The 20682-nt window shown below is 39.6% G+C and overlaps 1 pseudogene; it reads left to right on the top strand.

The window, feature by feature from the left end:
• LOC127420713 (tyrosine-protein kinase JAK2-like) overlaps positions 1–20682 on the top strand; it is a 40523-nt pseudogene that overhangs the window by 10186 nt on the left and 9655 nt on the right.

Genomic DNA, 20682 nt, shown 5'->3' with positions numbered 1-20682 from the left:
TCACCTGTAAAATTTGCGGTGTTACAACAAAGCAATCAAGTTAAAGCATTACAAAAATATTTTATCCTAGTGTACAAAAAAAGTCTCCAAGTGTCTAAAAGCCTCTCCAAACAAATAAAACATAATAATTGTACATTAGCACTAATTACACATGGAAACACAACAATGACTAAAGGTTTGCAAAGCATGCAGACATGATTTTAGTAATGACATTTCACTGAATGAATTTCATTCTGTGTCATTTGAGTCATCATTGAGTCTGTATCATGTACTTAGCACCATCTCCTGGTGGAAATATGTGATTAGAGTGATTGATCACATGACTCTCTGCCCAAATATGGAGGACTATCACCACTGGTTGAAACAATCTGAACCCAATACAGTTGGTTTAGCATTCCAAGACGCTACAGCATTTCCAGTGATGTCATCTGATCCAGGAAAGCTAACGTGTTTGTAGCCAGATGATGTGTGCACATTATGCTTCGTGCCAATTATCTAATGATCTATGCATCTGATTACTTTGTGTATGGGCTTGTTTTAAAGATAATTGCCTCCTCTAAGTAATGGTATTTGATATTTTATGTTGTGTTTATTTTTCATAAAGTAATATCCGAAAATGCGGCATATAAGCAACACCTGTTCACATGAAACGTATGTCAAAGATATACTTAGCTATTACTCGCTATATTTGTGTCTGTGAGTAAAACAAATAGGCTGGATGTATTCTACAATTTGGGGGCTTTCCAACAACATGTGACACATGGCTATTTGATGAGCTTGATGTTTTTACCGATTACAGTACTGTATACAGAGCAAAAATATTTATTAATTATCAAAACAAAACACTTCTGGTTTGTCTGCAAATTTCAAAGCATTTGTTTAGTTTTGTTCATAATGCTTACATGCATTGTAAAGTAGAGCTTCTAAGCTTTAAAACAATACCTATTTTGTATTGAACAAGACTTTAATAACATTTTGATTTTTTTTTTCTCACGGCCCATCTAAGCTTAAAGAGTTAAGGCTAGGGTATACCTCATTTTTCCACATGCTGTTACATCTCATGCATGGCTGAACATTCTAGCCTTTCAAAGTGTACTGTTTTGACCGCGAGCCTGTGTGGACACATTTGACGCATATGCACTACGACTGCTTTGAGATACTCTTTAGTACAGTCAACAGCAGGTGCTTGTGAAGAGGATGCGAGTTTATAAAAATTGGGCTGCACTCGGACAGTACTGTGTTGATGACGCAATTTGTGTGCGAGACATAGCGGCATGCAGAAAACCGGAGTTTACTTTGGCCTATAGGTGGCATTTACATAAGACTGAATCGGAATGAAACATAATTCAGGGGTCTCAATATGTGTTTTAAAAGTTTGACTATTTTTTACCTGACACATCTTAAAACACGACACTCGTGTCGAGACATGCCACTACAACCAAAGATGTCTGTCTTAATGTGCATGATTGTAGTGGTGGTGTTTTAAAGAAGAGGAATTTAAGGACTCTTGTTCCAGATGCAGAACGCTGTGTACAGTACTGTGCAAAGTTTTAGGCACATTAGATGTTTCACAAAAACATTTGTATTAAGATGATTATTTTATATCTTATGCTTTAGTGTGTCAATGGGAAATATCAATTTTAGATTTCCAAATATTCCTTTTGCGAATTAGAATAAGGAGTCCTGAAACAGAGGTTATGGCCTCTACAACATCATTCAGTCAGTCTGGGATTACATGAAGAGACAGAAGCGACTGAGACCTCCTAAGGTTAAAAGTGGTTTTAAAGCTCTTTCAAAATTACTGAAGTATGAAAGGTAGTGTGAATTAATCTTATAGATTTACAGTCATCCAAATTCTCTGACTCCATAGGGTCGGTGTTCTTCTACAAGTGAAACAATGTGGTTTTTCCTCTTTTTGTGTTTATAGTGGAGGAGTGACTTTGTAAATGGCTGGGTGAAGTTATCAAATGACCATGAAATTCATGAGGAGTGCCTTGGCATGGCTGTGCTGGATATGATGAGGACAGCCAAAGAGAAGCAGTGCTCCCCACTGGACATCTATAATGAGACTAGGAATTAACATCAATGGAAAAATCTGCCCGATTATTAGTCTTTTTAATATAATCTCAGGTTCTATGAGGCAGTGAAGAGTTATGGGCCCATTTGCCTTCTGTAAACTCTGAAGACTTCTTTGGGCCCTTTAATTCAAACCACAGTCTAAATTCATTAAGCTTTACCTTTATAAAAAAGTTCTGTGGTGGTGCCATGTGACAGTGATGTATCAGGCAGTAAACATAAGGGTCAGAAATTAACCAGGGCCAGAAATTTTAAAATATAGGGGCAAACAATTCCACCATAGTGAATTTCTCTGGTGACAACATATGCCCTCATTTCCCAAAAAATCTATTCCAGGAGTGCAAATATCACACTTAGTAAAAAAGTTAATTTCTGATTATTTGATGTATGTCATGGTACTGAATGATTATCACATATCATAAATTACCATATACTGTATTACCATATATCATATATTTTCATGTTTCATGGTATTTACATTTGATAGTACTATGATACTTTTTTTGAGTGTAAAATTTTTCTGTGTGTAAAGTTTATCTACTGTACATTTGGTTTTATTCATGTAATATTTAATTCTAATGTTAGTGCAGAAAAAATGCTATAAATGGACATGACAGTTGTGAAAGTGGCACTTATCTATAGGCTACATGATGAGGGAAACCCCACAAAACGCCAGACTTTGACTTCCGAGAAATTATATCCATTAATTCTGCATGACTGATTGAATAAAGATTGAAAAATATTTAAGTACAACAAAACAACCTTTTTTCATATCAATCACCATGTTATCATATTTAGTCTTTTTTTTATTATTATTATTTTATTGTCTTGTCTGTATCTTTTACTGTGGCTCTCTTTAAAATTTAAAATGTGTTCAACAGATCCAATTTTCAATGGAAATTATGTATTGTAAGAACCCTGAAAAAGCTTTTGTACCTCTTTGTACAGTTTTAAAGCATTCCTAAGTAAAACAGTGATCTAAAGACAAAAAAAGGTATGTTGCGAAATATATCGGTGAAAAGTTTTTGTTAAAATCGGTATCTGTCAAAATTTTTTACAGTGAGACATTGGCGCATATCGGATTGGGAGACCAGCTAAGGACAGCAAACCAGCTTAGGCTGTTTTTTGTTTTTTTTTGTTTGTTTGTTTGTTTTTTTGTTTTTTCAGATGAGTACATTTTTAAACTGTTTTGACTTTACAAACTTATTGTGAGAGTCTGTTTGTTCTTGGAGCCACTACTCACTTCAGAGTAAACTGATACATTTTTAGATTAGTAAACATGTCTACTATCAGGACAGTGTTTTTAGGGCTTTACTAACCTATTTTTAGATTTGATATTTGGAACTCTGAAGAATGGTTTTATTATTGCTGCTATTATTAGTGCTTTTTATTATTATTGTACATGCAAGGTAGCATTTTATTAGTACTCCTCAAACATGCTGTTCTTCCACAAGTTCTACTTAATTCAGCCTAATCTATTTAATGTACAGACTTCATTCTAACTTTGCTTTGTAGATAATATTATGACAACTGTTGTTGTTTCTATCAACTTTTTAAAGGAATTTAAGATTAAATTTGAAAATCTGTCATTGACTTGCATTGTTAGAAAGTTCACCATTCAAAATAATAAGCAGCAGAGATGACGGTTAGTGGTTGATCGATATATCGCCAAAGCTGATAAATTGGCCGATATTCTGAATGTAATTATCAGCATCAGAAGATACATTTTCACATTTGGCCGATTAAGCACTAGGTATAATTCCATAGCCTATTGACGGGAACATTTAGCATCTGCATTCAGTCGAGCGCAAGCCTGTCAATGTATACTCTATAACTGTGCATACGCTCTACGACTACTATGAGACACTGGACTTTCTCTTCAGGAATGTAAACTGAAAGCTGTCAGGAGATTGCTGCATGCTGAATCCGCACAAGTGCGAGAGAGCCACTTTAGTGTCATATTCACTGTCCACTGTATGTACAATTAGTTTGATTCTGTCTTTTGTGAGAAAAGACGATTGTTAATGTGCACATGCCGCCCGTGGTTGCAGGACTACTGAGTGCACTGTTGTTATTTTCTTCTTTCTAATATATTAACAGTTTCTTTGTGCAAACAAATTACTAACTTTGTATGACTAAACAAAAAAAAATGAAATATTTACCTCAGCCATTGATATTAATAATGCTTTTAAAGAATTCTATCTTGATCTCTATAGTTCCACGTCTTCGTCTACTGATGATAACATTAGAAACTTTGTGGAACCATTAGAACTCCCTAAATTGACGACTGAGCAAAAAAAATTCTCTTTATTCTGAGATAACCTTGAAGGAGCTTGATGAGGAAATTAAGGCCTTGCCTACAGGCAAGGCTCTGGGGCCAGATGGTTTTGCCGCTGAATTTTTTAGATCTTATGCTACAGAATTGGCTCCACTTTTGTTAGAAGTTTATACTGAATCATTAAAGAATGGAAAACTTCCGCCAATCATGACACAAGCCCAGATTAGTCTGATCCTTAAAAAGGACAAAGATCCAAGTGAGTGTAAGAGTTACTGTCCAATTTCCCTGATCCAGCTAGATGTAAAAACTGTATCGAAAATTTTGGCTAACCGATTAAGTAAAGTTATGACATCTCTTATACATATAGATCAGGTGGGGTTTATTTGGGGCCGCAGCTCTTCTGATAACATTAGGCATCTCATCAATATCATGTGGTCAGTGGCGAATGATCAGACTCCGGTCGCTGCCATCTCACTTGACACCGAAAAGGCATTTGATATGGTAGAATGGGATTACCTTTTTACGGTTTTAGAAATATACGGGTTCGGGAGTACATTTATTGGATGGATTAAATTACTTTATAGACACCCAGTAGCGGCGGTACAAACAAATGGATATATTTCAGATTATTTTACTCTGGATAGGGGTACCCGGCAGGGTTGCCCTCTTTCCCCATTATTGTTCTGTCTTGCCCTGGAACCATTAGCAGCCGCAATAAGAAAGGAGGATGATTTTCCAGGGTGGTGGCGAGAGGTATGGCGCATAAACTCTTGCTTTACGCAGATGATATTTTATTATTTGTCTCTGACCCCAGTAGATCTATGCCTTGCCTCCACAGAATTATTAATTCCTTTTCTAAATTTTCAGGATATAGAGTCAATTGGTCTAAATCCGAAGCTTTGGCTCTGACAGCATACTGCCCAGAAACGGCTTTCCAGCTGGGCGCTTTCCAGTGGCCCAAACAGAGCATTAAGTATTTGGGTATTTTATTTCCAGCAAATTTGTGTGATTTCGTTAGAGTTAATTTTGACCCCTTAATAAAACGGTTTTCGAGCGATGTGGGCAGGTGGGCTTCATTACATTTATCTATGATTGGGAAGGTTAATGTTATTAAAATGAATTGTATTCCAAAATTCAATTATTTGCTGCAATTATTTGTCTCTCCCTGTAGATGTCCCCCTTTCTTATTTCAAGCAATTTGATAGCATAGCGAAGTCCTTCATTTGAAATGGTAAGCGTCCCAAATTACATTTCAATAAATTACACTGGATTGTCAGAGTGGATTGGGAGGGGGGTTACTACACTCGGTGACCTATATGAGAATGGAGTGTTGAGATCCTTTCAAAATTTGGTTCAGCTTTTTGGGATTCCTAGATCTCAGTTCTAGAAGTATTTACAGCTGCACCACCTGCTCTGTACTGTTTTTGGGAGTGGTTTACACCCCCCTAAAGTAGCAGATACTCTGGAAGTGGTGATTACTGCTTTTGGAAAAGGTCATGAGGCATCGGTGTATTACTCCCTACTAATTCAGAGTCTGGGGGATGGAACTTCAACTTCTCTTAAGAGATTATGGGAGAAAGATCTAAATTTGGTATTGGAGGAGGGAGAGTGGGCTGGGATTCTAAAAAACGTCAAATCTGCATCTAGAGATGCAAGGGTTCACCTCGTGCAATTTAATATTTTACATAGAGTCTATTGGACCCCCTCTAGATTGCATAGGCTTGGTCTTAAAGACACACCCATCTCCTTGATTTGTTCGAGAGGACCGTAGAGATCTGGGGCTGGCCGTGCGACTAGTGGGTGGCCAGGCTCCTCCCCCTACTGTCCGGGGAAGCCCAGCTCGCGGCCCAGCAGTTGCCAGCGGCTAATCTCCTGGCCTTTGACGACCTCAAAAAATCCATCTCACAGCAGGTGGGTCGTAGCCCGGAACAGTTGGCGATACTGTTCTGGGCTATGATCCACCCGCTGCAAGATGGATTTTTTGAGCTGGGGAAGACCGACCACCCATTTGCCTTTTCCCAGCGGCTCCGAGACGCGTGCTGGAAATGGCTGCTGGCAGGGAATCGTGATGTCGGGGGAGTGATCGACCAGGTGGTACTGGAACAGCTGATTCATCGACTGCCGGCAATCAAACTGATTCACCTGTGCCACCGCCCGGCGTCGCTGGTGGAAGCCGTCCATTTTGCGGAGGACCACTTGGTGGCATACCCGAGGGCAGAAGAGCCCTCCTCTATCTCTCCCTCTCTTCCCCCTCCCCCTGTGTGTACCCCCATCCCTCTCACTCTGCTCTCTCCCCAGAGCCCATTCCTGCCCAGCGGCAGCGGGAAGCTCTGCCACCAAGGCCAGTTCCTCACCTGAGAAGGTGGACACCACAGGCTGTAATCAAACCATGGTCCACCAATGCTTGGTTCAACGTGAGGCATTGGGCACCGCTAAAACGGTGAGGGTGAGGTGTGTGCATGGGGATATTCACAAATACCCTATGGTGACCCTGAAGATTAAATTTCGGGGAACAAAACATAGAGTGGAGGCCGCGGTTAGTTCCCACCTCACCCATCCGCTGATTTTGGGGACTAATTGGCCTAAATTTGGAAACGTATTAAAGAGAATATGTGCGGATGGGTCCTGCACGAAAGTGTGGAGATGTGAAGTGTGCGATGCTCAGAGCCAGGGCTCGACCCCCTGTTAATTGCAGTACGAGAGGTCCCGCAAGCCTCCACTGGCTTTTCCCAGTTCGAGCTGCTGTATGGGCGGTGCCCACGCGGGGTGCTTGACGTCATCCGCGAAGCTTGGGAGGAGGGACCTTCAGATAGCAAGAATGAAATTCAGTACATTCTTGATCTTAGAGCAAAACTCCACACCTTGGGACAACTAACACAGGAGAATTTGCTCCAAGCTCAAGAACGACAGAGCCGACTATATAACAGGGGTGCTCGGCTGCGGGAATTCACACCAGGACATAAGGTACTTGTATTACTACCCACATCGAGCTCCAAATTACTCGCCAAGTGGCAAGGACCCTTTGAGGTCACACGACGAGTGGGGGATCTCAATTATGAGGTAAAACGAACCGATAGAGGGGGCGCACATCAAATATATCACCTCAACCTCCTGAAATTGTGGAGGGAGGCGGTCCCTGTGACATTGGCTACGGTAGTTCTGGAGAGGGCAGAGCTCGGGCCGGAGGTGAATATAAAACCTAATCATAGCACCCCGGTCACTTGCAGAGACCACCTCTCACCGTATCAGCTCGCAGGGGTTGCCAAGTTGCAACAATGTGAAACAGGAGATGTTAAACAGGTGAGGTAATTGTGTCATAGTACAGTTGTGGTCAAAAGTTTGCATACCCTGGCAGAAATTGTGAAATTTTGGCATTGATTTTGAAAATGACTAAAAAACTGTCTTTTATTTAAGGATAGTGATTATATGAAGCCATTTATCGTCACATAGTTGTTTGGCTCCTTTTGAAATCATAATGATAACAGAAATCACCCAAATGGCCCTATTCAAAAGTTTACATACCCTTGAATGTTTGGCATTGTTACAGACACACAAGGTGACACACACAGGTTTAAATGGCAATTAAAGATTAATTTCCCACACCTGTGGCTTTTTAAATTGCAATTAGTGCCTGTGTATAAATAGTCAATGAATTTGTTAGCTCTCACATGGATGCACTGAGCAGGCTAGATACTGAGCCATGGGGAGCAGAAAAGAACTGTCAAAAGACCTGCGTAACAAGGTAATGGAACTTTATAAAGATGGAAAAGGATATAAAAAGATATCCAAAGCCTTGAAAATGCCAGTCAGTACTGTACAATCACTTATTAAGAAGTGGAAAATTCGGGGATCTCTTGATACCAAGCCAAGTTCAGATAGACCAAGAAAGAATTTCAGCCACAACTGCCAGAAGAATTGTTCGAGATACAAAAAAACCCACAGGTAACCTCAGGAGAAATACAGCCTGCTCTGGAAAAAGACAGTGTGGTTGTTTCAAGGAGCACAATACGACGATACTTGAACAAAAATGAACTGCATGGTCGAGTTGCCAGAAAGAAGCCTTTACTGTGCCAATGCCACAAAAAAGCCCGGTAGAAATAACACCTTGACATGCCTCACGGCTTCTGGCACACTGTAATTTGGAGTGACGAGACCAAAATAGAGCTTTATGGTCACAACCATAAGCGCTATGTTTGGAGAGGGGTCAACAAGGCCTATAGTGAAAAGAATACCATCCCCACTGTGAAGCATGTTGGTGGCTCACTGATGTTTTGGGGTGGGTGTGCGCTTTAAAGGCAAGGGGAATCTTGTGAAAATTGATGGCAAGATGAATGCAGCATGTTATCAGAAAATACTGGCAAACAATTTGCATTCTTCTGCACAAAAGCTGCGCATGGGACGCTCTTGGACTTTTCAGCACGACAATGACCCTAAGCACAAGGCCAAGTTGACCCTCCAGTGGTTACAGCAGAAAAAGGTGAAGGTTCTGGAGTGGACATCACAGTCTCCTGACCTTAATATCATCAAGCCACTCTGGGGAGATCTCAAACGTGCGGTTTATGCAAGACGACCAAAGACTTTGCATGACCTGGAGGCATTTTGCCAAGATGAATGTCAGCTATACCACCTGCAAGAATTTGGGGCCTCAAAGACAACTATTACAAAAGACTGCATGCTGTCATTGATGCTAAAGGTGGCAATACACAGTATTAAGAGCTAAGGGTATGCAGACTTTTGAACAGGGGTCATTTCATTTTTTTCATTGTTGCCATGTTTTGTTTTATGATTGTGCCATTCTGTTATAACCTACAGTTGAATATGAATCCCATAAGAAATAAAAGAAATGTGTTTTGCCTGCACACTCATGTTTTCTTTAAAATGGTACATATATTACCAATTCTCCAAGGGAATGCAAACTTTTGAGCACAACTGTATATAAGAAGCCTCCAAAAACAGCCTAGTCCTTCAAGAGCAAGTATCGTTCAAGATTTGTCAATTTGCCAACAAATGCTTCTGCAAATAATCCAGCACTTTGAGAACAATGTTCCCCAAAGACAAATTGGAAGGATTTTGGGCATTTCACCCTCTACAGTGCACAATATAGTTAAAAGATTCAAGGAATCTGGTCAAATCTCAGTGTGTAAGGGGCAAGACGAAAACCATTTCTGAATGCGTGTGATCTCTGATCCCTCAGATGACACTGTCTTAAAAAACATCAATTATCTGTAATGGATATCATGAACATGGGCTTGGGATTACTTGGGTAAACCTTGAAAGTTGAGACTTTACTATGCAAAGCAGAAGCCCTACATCAACACTGCCGACTTCTCTGGTCTCAGTCTCATCTTAGATGGAAAGTAGAACAGTGTAACTGTGTTTTTTGGTCTGGAAAGTCCACATTTCAAAATGTTTTTGAAAAACACAGCCATCATGTTATCCGGGCCAAAGAGTTAAAGGACCATCCAAGCTGTTATTAGCGTCAGGTCCAAAAGCCAGTGTCTGCATGGGCCAGGGGTGTGCCAGTGCCCATGGCATGGGTAACTCGCACATCTGTGAGAACACCATGAATGCAGACTGGTATGTACAAATTTTTGTGCAACATATACTGCCATCCAGAACCGTCTTTTCCAGGGACGTCCCTGCATATTCCAGCAGGTCAACTTCAAACCACATACTGCCCAGATTACAACTGCATGGCTGTGTGAGCAAAAAGTGTGGGTGCTAGATTGGCCTGCCTGCAGTCCTGACCATCTCCAATTGAGAATGTGTGGTGCATTATGAAGCACACCATACGGCAACGAAGATCCCGAACAATTGTGCAGCTGAAGACCTACATAATGGATGAATGGGTCAAAATTCCACATTGTAAACTTAACAAACCTGTGTATTCAGTGCCCAAATGCTTAATAAGTGTTATTAGAAGAAATGGTGATGTTTCACAGTGGAAAACACTCAACTATCCCAACTTTTTTGGAGCATGTTGCAATCATCTGATTTGAAATTTCTGTACATAAAACAAATAAAAATATGAAATTCACAAGGTAAAACATCATATAATGTTTAGTTGTGGTGCTTTCAATATAGCAAAGGGTGATTATAATTTACAAATCACTCATTTTTGTTTTTATTAGCATTTTTCATACTGTACCAACTTTTTCGGAATTGGGGTTGTATAACATCTTATTGCACAAATCTATCAAAGTAAGAAAAGTAAAAAATAAGAAAGGCTCCAAAACCGACTGGAATGTGCATCCTGAACGAAGTGCTTCAATGTAACCAGAGTGCTTCAAGGCGATCATTGCTGCACATTCAAAAGCGCAGAACTGCAAGATTGCAACGAAAAAAAAAAAGAAGCTCTCTGAGAAGTGGTGTCTCTCAATTAATTTGAGAATTGTTTCTCCCGTTAAAACCATCACCACTAAAAATATTAATGTTAGTAGTCGACCCTACTAATTGACTAGTCAGTCGTTGGAGGATTAGTCGATTTGTCGACCACCCTGACACATCCCTAGTCAACAGCTGACATACACTATGTGGCCAAAAGTTTGTGGACACCATATGTGCTTGATGAACATTTCACCCTTTGCTGCAATAACAGCTTCCCCTCTTCTGGGAAAGCTTTCTACTATACTTTATGTAAGAACATGGCTGCAGGGATTTGCTCCCATTCAGACACAAGAGCATTAGTGAGGTCATACACTGATTTTGGGCGATTGGGCCTGGCTCAGCTGGCTCAGCTGGCATTCCAATTCACCCCAAAGATGTTCAGTGGGGTTCAGGTCTGGGCTTTGTACAGGTCAAGTTCTACATTACGCAGTAAAACATTTCTTTATAGACCTTGCTTTGTACACAGGGGCACTGTCATGCTGGAACACAAAAAGGACCCTCCTTTAACTGTTGCCACAAAGTTGCAACCAAACTTGTTAATTAATGAGGTTGTCCTCATACTTTTGGCCATGTTGTGTAAGTTGATGTGTATAATAAAACATTTTCTCAAAATATATTTAATGTACTTTTAATGTGTTTCTTACACAGCTATATTATTGTTTTTCCTCCAAGTCTTTCTTTGAAGCTGCCAGTATGATGAGCCAGCTCACACACAATCACACACATCTGGTGTAGATGTATGGCACCTGTGTGTGTGGAGAAGAGAGTGAGTGTACATCACATCGGTTGCACATGACCAAAATTACATAACTTTCTGATTTACTGATAGGTTATGCTACAAAATACCTGAGCTTGCTATTTATTTTGTATTTATTTATTTTTTATCTTAGACATCATGGTACAGGAATATGTGAAATTTGGATCTTTAGACACATACCTGAAGAAAAACAAGAACCCAATATCTTGTGGAAGCTGGAGGTGGCCAAACAGCTTGCTTGGGCTATGCTCTTCTTGTTAAGAAACCATAACAGTTCAAGAATGACTTGAAAGAACAATGTTTTTGGGGGCGAGGGGTGGGGGGCTGACGTTTTTTTTTTCTTTTCCCCACACACAGGAGGAGAAGACTCTGGCTCATGGGAATGTTCGTGCAAAAAAACATCCTTTTGATAAGGGAGGAGGACAGAACATTAGGAAACCCTCCATTTATCAAACTGAGTGACCCTGGCATCAGCATCATAGTGCTGCCCAGAGAGAGTGAGTAAACGGTGTGAATGCTGTTAGGAGCTTGTGTGAATCTCTGGCTGTTTTATTTTTACTACCATGTAAACTATTTGACCAGTCATGTTCAGATATAAGAACAAGGTTTTGTGATAAATAAAGTGTTTGTTTGTTTGTTTGTTTGTTTGTGTTTTTTAATGAAAAGAATACATAAGGATTCATTATTTTTTTAGTAAAAAATAGTCAAACTATAGAACTTTCAGTTTTATTAATGTCAACTATATTGTTGGATGCCCACAAAATAGTCCTAAGAGGGGAAATGACTGCTATATTGTAAACCTGAGGACAAAATATCTCAATATGCTTTAAATAAAATTTGGAGAAATTTTATTTGGAGAGGAAGCCATATAAAACCACCATAATATGTTTTCAGAGATACTATAAAGTAGAAAGTAAATCTATGGAATTACTAGCTAGAATTATTTTGGCAAATTTTTCTCTAAATTCACCATTTTCACTTGTTGTACCTGTGCACTTGACCAGCAGAGGGCAGTATTTTCCATTAAAACAACTTGGTCGCTATGGTACAAATGTGGTCTCATTTGAGAATTGGATTTTCTAATATTATTAAAATGATGGGTGATTGAATATAAACTTCAAGTAGTACCAGTATGTCTTTTGGCACCAAACCGTAAATGTTCTCCTAGTTCTTGTGGAGCGAATCCCCTGGGTGCCTCCTGAAAGCATCCCAGACCCCCAAAACCTCAGTCTTGCCACAGACTGGTAAAACTTTATGGGAGATATGCAATTCCAAGGTACGACGATACCTAGTATTGTCAATGTACATCTGAATGTACTGATACATTTAAATAAATGTCAACAAAACCTGAAGTTAAAAATTGCATTAATTAATGAAACATAGTGTCACATTATAATGTAAATGAACTAAGTATTTAATCCCATCTATAGTCTTGCAAGTTCATTTTTGTTTTTCATTTGGAAAGACTTAAAATCTACAGTCTTTGCTACTGAACAGCAATTTTTGTGTTCCTCTTTTCAGAAACATTTATTTTATGAAAACCGTCATCAACTTCCAGCTCCCAAGTGGACTGGGCTCACTAACCTGATCAACAGTTGCATGGACTATGAGCCAACATTCAGACCTTCATTCAGAGCTGTTATATGAGACTTTAACAGTCTTTTCTATCCAGGTTATTAACACACACACATAGCAGCCACAGGGGACGTGGGGGACATGTCCCCCGCAATCTGTAAAAAGGTGATTTGGTCCCCCGCACTTTTTCAAGCTAAACCCATACTGAGTATAAATGGTGGATTTGTATACAGTATTCGTTGCATTTTTTTTTACTTTGGGCTGATTGAGCAACCATCCATCCAGTCACAGGTGAGTTTCATGAGCCGAAACATCCCTTATGACGTAATAGGCCATCAGTCAGACAGTCTAATCAATGCGGCTCCGTTCATTTACGTTGCTTTCATTTATCCATGTTTTTTATCGCCACTGATGTTGATCTAAATTAAGAATATAGAGATGAGGAACACACAAATGAAAATTATTTATCGGCATATCATTCTTGATTGGCAGCATTACGTGAAATGTACTGTAGAAAAAAACAAAACAAAGGACAATCCTTTTTTTAAGCACAAATTGTAAGTGTAAGAGTTTATGTCAGTGCCTGTGTCTTCATCAAGTTATTCTTTTTGCCAGTTTAAGCAGATGACTAGATCTGTGTTAAATATGTAAAGCTATTTTTAATATCAGCTCCTGTTTTTTTACCTCTATGTTGGTGTGCAGTCGACAGACTGTCAGAAAAAAGATAGATCTGCTGTATTCTTAGAACACTTATGCATTTTACTGAACTCAATAGATATGCAGACACGCTTTTATATACATTACACACACTTTTAAAATGACTGCTACACCCCTGGTTATACACACTGGCCTTTTGTCCTGTCACACCTTGCTTTACACTTTTTAACTCATTATTGGTTAAATGTGTTGTCAGATTATGAGATTGTAAAGGAGAGTGACATACTGCCCAGCAGAGCAGGAGCATCTGGATTCAGTACTGGAGCATTTGAGAATGAGAAGCCAGTGCAGTTTGAGGAAAGACATCTAATTTCCTGCAGCAGCTAGGCAAGGTAGCCAAGAATAGTTTTTGAATTACTGCCCTGTAGTACGGATGAGCATTTGGTTATTTTGATAAAGCAGCAGTGTCCTTAAAAAGTCTTAAAAAGTCTTAAAGAATTATATTCACTTTTTAATATTGAAGGTCATAAAAAGTCTTAAATATCTTAAATATAAGAAGACTTAAATATTGTTTCCGGAGGTCTTACATTTTAAGGGTGTGAATATAGGAGACGCAGCAAACGTGTTTTGACTGGTTGGTGATAACTATGGTAACTGATGCTGGTACAGGATGTGCTGAGGTGGATTATGAAGTGAAGTAATCAAATACTAAACAATGGGGAAATGTAAGTTTAACAACAAGTGGCTCGAAAATAACGAGTTCTCGGACTCGTTAAAACCAGTTAACATTAGATAATCAGGGCCTGAAATTGGGCACAGGATTGCCGGTATTGTGCACAATTTTAATCACTCCCACATGTTCCACATTTATAATGCAGGTAATTCCTGCACACTTTTATCCATTTAACATGTAGCTGGGAATTGGTAAACCAGTCCATACAGATTAACTAATAAAATCTCTTTCTCTCGTGCAGTAAGGTTTGAACGCTTGAGTTTTGTGTGGGCGCGTGCAGCGAGGAAGCGTGATGTTGTCACTTATTTACTGAACTTAAGAACATTGCCTTTTACATTGTGGCACTCCCTCACAATACAGCACCTTTGACAAGAAAGGCAGAAACATGATTGCATTACATCTTCTAGGGAAACAAGTGACTGAAGACAAAAGGTCATACTTGCACAAATATTTTCTGAATCTGAAATTTGAAAGGAAAAGAAAAACATTTCAGGTAAAAATTTAGAAAAGTAGCCCCCCATGAGATTCAGGTGAGATTGTTGTAACATTTCTGTTATAGTATTAAACATTTTGTTCCCCCCTCTCAAAGTGTTTAAATACCCCCCATAAGATCCAGGTCAGGGGGGAATTCTCCCCCATTTTTAGATTGATAATGCATTCATAATGAATTATTTAGAGTTTTAATGTTAATTTCTTCATATACTAATGCATCTAGACAGTAAAAGTTGTATATGTTAACATGCATGAATTATAACCATTCAGTGCACAAGTAGTTCCAGTTTAATCACCGTTCTATAGTTTATATTAATGTGCCTAGCCACCTATGCCTGTGTTCAAATGATCTCCAGATGCGAATATAGTGTAGAGAGTCTCAGAGCTGGGATTAACCATCACATCACAAAACACAACATCATCAAGTCACGCAATGCAGTCTTTAAATCAACTGTGAAGCACTACAGGAGGGAAAAACAGAAAAGACAGCCATGTTCATCAGCCCTGTATTACTGAGTCTGACCTGGAGATACAGTGCATCCAGAAAGTATTCACAGCGCTTCACTTTTTCCACATTTTGTTATGTTACAGCCTTATTCCAAAATGGATTATATTCATTATTTTCCTCAAAATTCTACAAACAATACCCCACAATGACAATGTGAAAGAAGTTTGTTTGAAATCTTTGCAAATTTATTAAAAATAAAAAAATGAAAAAAATCACATGTACATAAGTATTCACAGCCTTTGCCATGACACTCAAAACTGAGCTCAGGTGCATCCTGTTTCCACTGATCATCCTTGAGATGTTTCTACAACTTGATTGGAGTCCACCTGTGGTAAATTCAATTGATTGGACATGATTTGGAAAGGCACACATCTGTCTATATAAGGTCCCACAGTTAACAGTGCATGTCAGAGCACAAACCAAGCCATGAAGTCCAAGGAATTGTCTGTAGACCTCCGAGACAGGATTGTATCGAGGCACAGATCTGGGGAAGGGTACAGAAAAATGTCTGCAGCATTGAAGGTCCCAATGAGCACAGTGGCCTCCATCATCCGTAAATGGAAGAAGTTTGGAACCACCAGGACTCTTCCTAGAGCTGGCCGCCTGGCCAAACTGAGTGATCGGGGGAGAAGGGTCTTAGTCAGGGAGGTGACCAAGAACCCGATGGTCACTCTGACAGAGCTCCAGCATTTCTCTGTGGAGAGAGGAGAACCTTCCAGAAGAACAGCCATCTCTGCAGCACTCCACCAATCAGGCCTGTATGGTAGAGTGGCCAGACGGAAGCCACTCCTCAGTAAAAGGCACATGACAGCCCGCCTGGAGTTTGCCAAAAGGCACCTGAAGTACTCTCAGACCATGAGAAACAAAGACTGAACTCTTTGGCCTGAATGGCAAGCGTCATGTCTGGAGGAAACCAGGCACCGCTCATCACCTGGCCAATATCATCCCTACAGTGAAGCATGGTGGTGGCAGCATCATGCTGTGGGGATGTTTTTCAGCGGCAGGAACTGGGAGACTAGTCAGGATCGAGGGAAAGATGAATGCAGCAATGTACAGAGACATTCTTGATGAAAACCTGCTCCAGAGCGCTCTGGATCTCAGACTGGGGCGAAGGTTCATCTTCCAACAGGACAACGACCTAAAGCACACAGCCAAGATAACAAAGGAGTGGCTCCGGGACAATTCTGTGAATGTCCTTGAGTGGCCCAGCCAGAGCCCAGACTTGAACCTGATTGAACATCTCTGGAGAGATCTGAAAATGGCTGTGCACCGACGCTCCCCATCCAACCTGATGGAGATTGAGAGGTCCTGCAAAGAAGAATGGGAGAAACTACCCAAAAATAGGTGTGCCAAGCTTGTAGCATCATACTCAAAAAGACTTGAGGCTGTAATTGGTGCCAAAGGTGCTTCAACAAAGTACTGAGCAAAGGCTGTATATACTTATGTACATGTGTTTTTTTTTGTTTTTTTTTTTATAAATTTGCAAAGATTTCAAACTTCTTTCATGTTGTCATTATGGGGTATTGTTTGTAGAATTGAGGAAAATAATTAATTTAATCCATTTTGGAATAAGGCTGTAACATAACAAAATGTGGAAAAAGTGAAGCGCTGTGAATATTTTCCGGATGCACTGTATAAGGGCGTGAGCTATGGTTGTTTTTTTTTTATCATTACACCTTTTATATTTTTAACCTGGTTTTCCACCATGAAAATATTTGTGGAAGTTGGTATGGTCTTGACTCACAAACATGTACTCTGCTCCATGTGTTTACAATGAGAAATGCATTCAGCTATAATTGGCAAATTTTATGTCAACAATAATGGTTCAGTTATACAAGTTAGGATTGTTTGCTTTCATACCAAATAAACCGAAGTCTGACTCTTCTGAATTTCATAGATTTTCCACAATCAGTGCAAACTGCTGCATTTTTTTTTTTTTTTTTCTACAATATTTCTTCAACCAAAAATTGCTCTTTTGGGGCCGGATGCACCTGCTATACTAAACTTAGAACTTATCCTAGTTGTGGGGTAAATGGGCACTAAGTCACAATTTACACACTACTAAATTTGAGCATCGCACCACTAAACTTAAGTAGAATGTAATCCTACGTATAAGCTAAATATTTATGGAAGCCTCCTACCAGGAGTAACAGTTGGAATAAAAAAAGCAGACTGACTTAATGACATCAATGAACTCATGTTTTGAGTGCCAAATTTAAACCCTTTTGACAAACTCAGCAAAAAAATGTTCTCACTTTCAACTGCTTTTATTTTCAGCAAACTTAACATGTAAATATTTGTATGAACATAAAAAGATTCAACAACTAAGACATAAACTGAACAAGTTTCACAGACATGTGACTAACAGAAATGGAATAATGTGTCCCTGAACAAAGGGGGGGGGGGGGTTCAAAATCAAAAGTAACAGTCAGTATCTGGTGTGGCCACCAGCTGCATTAAGTACTGCAGTGCATCTCCTCCTCATGGACTGCACCAGATTTGCCCATTCTTGCTGTGAGATGGTACCCCACCCTTCCACCAAGGCACTTACAAGTTCCCGGACATTTCTGGGGGGAATGGCCCTAGCCCTCACCCTCCGATCCAACAGGTCCCAGACGTGCTCAATGGGATTGAGATCCGGGCTCTTCTCTGGCCATGGCAGAACACTGACATTCCTGTCTTGCAGGAAATTACGCACAGAACGAGCAGTATGGCTGGTGGCATTGTCATGCTGGAGGGTCATGTCAGGATGAGCCTGCAGGAAGGGTACTACATGGAGGAGGATGTCTTCCCTGTAACACACAGCGTAGAGATTGGCTGCAATGACAACAAGCTCAGTCCGATGATGCTGTGACACACTGCCCCAGACCATGACGGACCCTCCATCTTCAAATCGATCACACTCCGGAGTACAGGCCTCGGTGTAATGCTTATTCCTTCGACGATAAATGCTAGTCCGACCATCACCCCTGGTAAGACAAAACTGCGACTTGTCAGTGAAGAGCACTTTTTGCCAGTCCTGTCTGGTCCAGCAACGGTGGGTTTGTGCCATAGGCGACGTTGTTGCCAGTGATGTCTGGTAAGGACCTGCCTTACAACAGGCCTACAAGCCCTCAGTCCAGCCTCTCTCAGCCTATTGTGGACAGTCTGAGCACTGATGGAGGGATTGTGCATTCCTGGTGTAACTCGGGCAGTTGTTGTTGCCATCCTGTACCATCCTGTTGGTGTCTCACAGTACAGACATTGCAATTTATTGCCCTGGCCACATCTGCAGTCCTCATGCCTCCATGCAAGCATGCCTAAAGCACGTTCACGCAGATGAGCAGGGACCCTGGGCATTTCTTTTGGTGTTTTTCAGAGACAGTAGAAAGGTCTCTTTAGTGTCCTAAGTTTTTATAACTGTGACCTTAATTGCCTACTCGTCTGTAAGCTGTTAGTGTCTTAATGACCGTTCCACAGGTGCATGTTCATTAATTGTTTATGGTTCATTGAACAAGCATGGAAAACATTGTTTAAACCCTTTACAATAAAGATCTGTAAAGTTATTTGGATTTTTACAAAATTATCTTTAAAATACAGTGTCCTGAAACAACATTGATTTTGATGCATTATTATTTTTTGTGCAGTGTCAGATTTAAGAAAAAAAACACTCACGACCTTAGAGGACAAAAATGTCCACATCAAAAAACTGCCATAAAAATATTATATATTAATATTATTTTCCACTTTCACTGACTTAGATTTTTTTAACCAGCATCAGTCCTGATCATAACTACCAAATATTCATTCATTTTCAGGATTTTAACCCTTTAAATGCCAGTTCGTTTACATAATGCCACTGTTGTTGTTTTTACACACACATACTTTTTTCAATACACACATACAAAACACACTCTGACATCCATACCAACACACACACACAATTTTAGCTGCATCATTTATTCAATTGGCCTGCAGTGCTCTATAATACAGCAAACACAAAATAGGAAAAAAGCATGTATTTGCTCTATAGGCTAAACATGAGAATAATGGCGCCATCTGGTGGAAAATATTAAAAAGAAATAATACTTTTCGAAGCCGGGGCTCCAGAATGAAAGCATAATACATAGAATTCATGATTTTATGCTATAATGGCACTGGGATCAATTATTGCATTTTTAATGGATTTCAATGGGGACATTTTTGTCCTTAAGGTCCTGAGTGTAACTATTTTGTGTAAACAATGTATTATAGATGTATTATAGGAACTGAGGTTGATATATCAAAATTCCCCCAAAAATACACACCTTTGGCAAAATTTATGCCGTTGGCATTAACACAGCCAAAATGATCGAAAAACAAAAATGAAAAAGACAAAAATGTCCCTAAAGTCGCACAAGGAATAATCTTTTGGCTGGTCAAAAGGGGTGGAATTCTTATGCTTGTATTCTTATTCCCTTAGGAAGGAGAAACCTTTGGCTGATTATGGAGTACCTTCTATACGGCAATCTACGAGACTATCTTAACAAGAACAGAGACAGGATTGACCACATGAAACTTGTGCATTATGCCTCTCAAATATGCAAGGTATGAGGACCATTCCTCTTGTAGAGTAATGTTAGTCTGAGGCAGTCAGCTCTATTAATTTTGACCTGTAAGTCTCTTCTTTCTCTTAACTGTTTCTATTTGATCCAAAAATGCATGCTTTGTCACGTTATCAACATTTCAGTAATCAATACCAGTACCAATTCACGGTTCCAATTGAGAAACCACAGCAAAAACTAAAATGCTAAAAGCACACTTCTTTTATTTAAAAAGTTAAAGGTGATATGCATAATTTTTATGTTAAAATACTTTCTCATAGCTACGTAGGTTGATTTCCTCAAATAATGTAAACACTGTGGCGCAGTCAAAACATCCCGACCAACCCAACACAGCAAGATTTATTTAACCAATATCGTGAGTTTAGGGTGGTGCTGCCTATTTGAGTGTGCAGGTGATCATCAGTCTACAGTTAGGGCTATTGAAAAGCTTAAAGATGTAATTTTTCTGTGGTAGTACTTTACTGTCTTTCTGGTTTTCCTGGAGATCACTGTAATTTTCATAATAGGTGCACACCAATATTTTCGTAGCGGCTGGCTTTATTATAGTAGCAGTACCAAACTGAGTCGGTATTACATTAATATACATATACATTTTTAATTTAGTATTGATTTGGTACCAAACCACTTTATATTACT

The sequence above is a fragment of the Myxocyprinus asiaticus genome, chromosome 3, assembly GCF_019703515.2.
Source record: "Myxocyprinus asiaticus isolate MX2 ecotype Aquarium Trade chromosome 3, UBuf_Myxa_2, whole genome shotgun sequence".
Lineage (NCBI taxonomy): Eukaryota > Metazoa > Chordata > Actinopteri > Cypriniformes > Catostomidae > Myxocyprinus > Myxocyprinus asiaticus.
Note: the sequence above shows the minus strand (reverse complement) of the source record. Positions and strands in the feature narration are given on the sequence as shown.